This window comes from Zea mays, chromosome 9 (genome assembly GCF_902167145.1).
Source record: "Zea mays cultivar B73 chromosome 9, Zm-B73-REFERENCE-NAM-5.0, whole genome shotgun sequence".
NCBI lineage: Eukaryota > Viridiplantae > Streptophyta > Magnoliopsida > Poales > Poaceae > Zea > Zea mays.
The window spans coordinates 133,422,729-133,426,332 of record NC_050104.1 but is presented as its reverse complement, the minus strand read 5'-3'; positions in this window follow the sequence as shown (position 1 = coordinate 133,426,332).

The window sequence follows — 3,604 nt, the reverse complement described above, 5'->3', positions numbered from 1 at the left end:
CATGACAAAGGAAGTTGGACAAGGATCTGGATCAGAGCGCATGGGAGGGTATGATCAGTTTAATTCCTTACTGTTTTGCGTTCTACAGATTATATATGTTCTATATATGCATTTGTACTGTTTCATGTATAGCAAAGAGTTTATCTCATCTGTTCTGTTACCTTATAATGTGTTATATCTGTTTGTTTTAATTTTACAATCATGCTGTTTATGTTTCTATTAGTTTATTTTCAAGTGTTCAGTCAGTTTATATGTTTATCGTATTTATATGATCTATATGATTCATATGCTTTGTGTTCTCATGATTCATATTGTTATGGATATGATTGAGATTACGATTTCTATGGTTAATTATCTTTTATATGTCATCATCATAATATTAATTTATGGAATTAAAATGATACGGAAAATGCCTATAATTCTAACAGTCCAAAAACCTAATGTTAGGCATTTTTCTGTCAGAGGTTTTGCTGCTGTGCTAAAGCCTGATCCTTTTGATGGTAAAAACTTCTTGATATGGAAAGCTGAAATGGAATTGTGGCTAACTGCAATGTCTTGTTTTCATGCCGCTGAGGGCAAGCCTGCAAACTTACCTCCTGAGGATGAGGCTAAGTTTAAGGCTGAAGACAACCTCTTTCGAGGAGCAGTAATTAGCGCACTGGATACAAAATTCCAGAAAAGCTATATCATCCTTCCCACGGGGAAAGAGCTGTGGGATGCTCTTGTTGGAAAGTTTGGAGTTACTGACGCTGGTAGCGAGCTGTATCTCATGGAGCAGCTGTATGACTACAAGATGGTTGAGAACCGATCTGTAGTGGAACAGGCTCATGAGTTTCAGGCACTAGCTAAGGAACTCGAACTTTTTCCTTGTCCTTTGCCTGACAAGTTTGTGGCTGGCGGTATAATCGCCAAATTGCCACCTTCTTGGAAGGACTTTGCTACCTCTCTCAAACATAAGAGACAAGAGTTCAATGTGGAAGAGCTCATTGGTACTCTTGATGTTGAGGAAAGAGCTAGATCAAAGGACAATGGAAAAGGTGTGGAGACCTCTACTGCTAATGTGGTGCAGAAGAGAAACTTCCGCAAGTTTAACAAGAAGAAAAACCAAAACAAACCAGAGAACGCAAATAAACCTGTTCATACAGCACAGTTTAAAAAGAAGAACAACAACAACAAGGGAAAGGGAGGTTGCTTTGTCTGTGGCAGTGATCAACATTGGGCAAGAGAGTGCCCTGATCGCAAGTTCACTCAAGACAAGAAATCAGCTAATGTTGTAACCACTGAAACTGAAGGAGGAACATCTGGGTATGGTAATTCTTTACCATTTGTTCTTTCAGTCTGTAATTCACCTGAGTGGTGGATGGACAGTGGTGCAAACATTCATGTGTGTGCTGATGCCTCTATGTTCACTTCCTATCAGGTCGGGAGGTCTGGCGCCTTGTTGATGGGAAATGGGTCGCGTGCTCATGTTCTTGGTGTTGGTACGGTCATTCTAAAGTTTACTTCGGGAAAGACGGTGCCATTGAAGAGCGTGCAGCATGTGCCCTCTATCAAGAAGAATCTCGTTAGCGCTTCTATGCTATGTCGAGATGGATACAAAGTTGTTCTTGAGTCTAATAAATGTGTTGTGTCGAAACATGGTACTTTTGTTGGTAAAGGATATGACTGCAGAGGCCTGTTCCGCTTATCACTGCATGATGTGTGTAATAAACTGGTGAATTCTGTTCATTTTTCTGATGAGTCAGATTTATGGCATTCACGTTTTTGTCATGCAAGCTTTGGCTGTCTTATGCGGTTAGCAAATATAAATTTAATTCCTAAATTTAACTTGGTCAAAAAGTCTAAGTGCCATGTGTGTGTCGAATCAAAACAACCCCGCAAGCCTCACAAGGCTGCTGAGGCGAGGAGTTTGGCACCTCTAGAACTTGTTCATTCTGATCTGTGCGAGATGAATGGAATTTTGACCAAAGGTGGTAAAAGATACTTTCTCACTTTTATAGATGACTCCACTAGATTTTGTTATGTGTATCTCTTAAAAACAAAAGATGAAGCGTTCAATTATTTTAAGGCCTATAAAGCTGAAGTAGAGAACCAACTTGAGAGGAAAATAAAACGTTTAAGGTCCGACCGAGGTGGAGAATATTTCTCTAATGTGTTCGATGAGTTCTGCGTGGAACATGGTATTATTCATGAGAGGACACCGCCATTTTCACCACAATCCAATGGGATTGCTGAAAGGAAAAACCGCACTCTAACAGATTTGGTGAATGCCATGTTGAGTACAGCGGGATTATCCAAGGCATGGTGGGGTGAGGCGATTTTGACAGCATGTCATGTCCTGAATAGAGTTCCAACAAAGAACAAAGAGATCACTCCATTTGAGGAATGGGAAAAGAGAAGATTAAATCTCTCATATTTGCGCACTTGGGGTTGCTTGGCTAAAGTGAATGTGCCAATCAACAAAAAGCGTAAACTTGGGCCTAAAACTGTTGACTGTATATTCCTTGGGTACTCTTTTCACAGCACTGGGTATAGGTTCTTAATTATAAAATCTGATGTGCCTGATATGTATGTTGATACTATCATGGAATCAAGAGACGCAACATTTTTTGAGAATGAGTTTCCCATGAAGAATACACCTAGCGATACAAGTCATGAGACTATAATTCCCCATGAGCACGAACTGTCGATTCCTATAGATCATGTTGAGGATTCTCACGTGCACATCCCTGAGGAGGATGACACTATAGTCACTCGAAAGAGCAAGAGACAGAGGGTTGCAAAATCCTTTGGTAATGACTTTATAGTGTACCTTGTGGAAGACACACCAACTACCATTAGTGAGGCATATTCCTCTCCTGATGCTGACTTATGGAAGGAAGCAGTAAGGAGTGAGATGGAATCTATTATGTCTAATGGAACTTGGGAGGTCGTTGACCGTCCTTATGGTTGTCAACCTATAGGTTGCAAATGGATCTTCAAGAAAAAGCTTAGGCCTGATGGTACAATCGAGAGGTACAAGGCAAGGCTTGTGGCCAAAGGATATACCCAAAAGGAGGGTGAAGATTTCTTTGATACCTACTCACCAGTGGCTCGATTGACTACAATTCGCACATTAATAGCTGTGGCAGCCTCTTATGGTCTTATCATTCATCAGATGGATGTTAAGACAGCTTTCCTAAATGGAGAGTTGGATGAGGAGATCTATATGGATCAGCCAGAAGGGTTCATTGCGGATGGTCAAGAGAACAAGGTGTGCAGGTTGATAAAATCATTGTATGGCCTAAAACAAGCACCTAAGCAATGGCATGAAAAGTTTGATAATACTCTTACAACAGCTGGCTTTGTTGTAAATGAATCTGACACATGTGTATACTATCGGTATGGTGGGGGTGAGTCTGTTATGCTGTGTCTTTATGTTGATGACATTTTGATCTTTGGATCAAATCTCAATGTGATTGAGGAAGTTAAAAATCTTCTATCGAGCAATTTCGAGATGAAAGATTTGGGAGAGGCTAATGTCATTCTAAACATCAAGCTTGTTAGAGAAGCTGATGGTGGGGTAACTTTGTTACAATCCCATTATGTGGAAAAGGTATTGAGT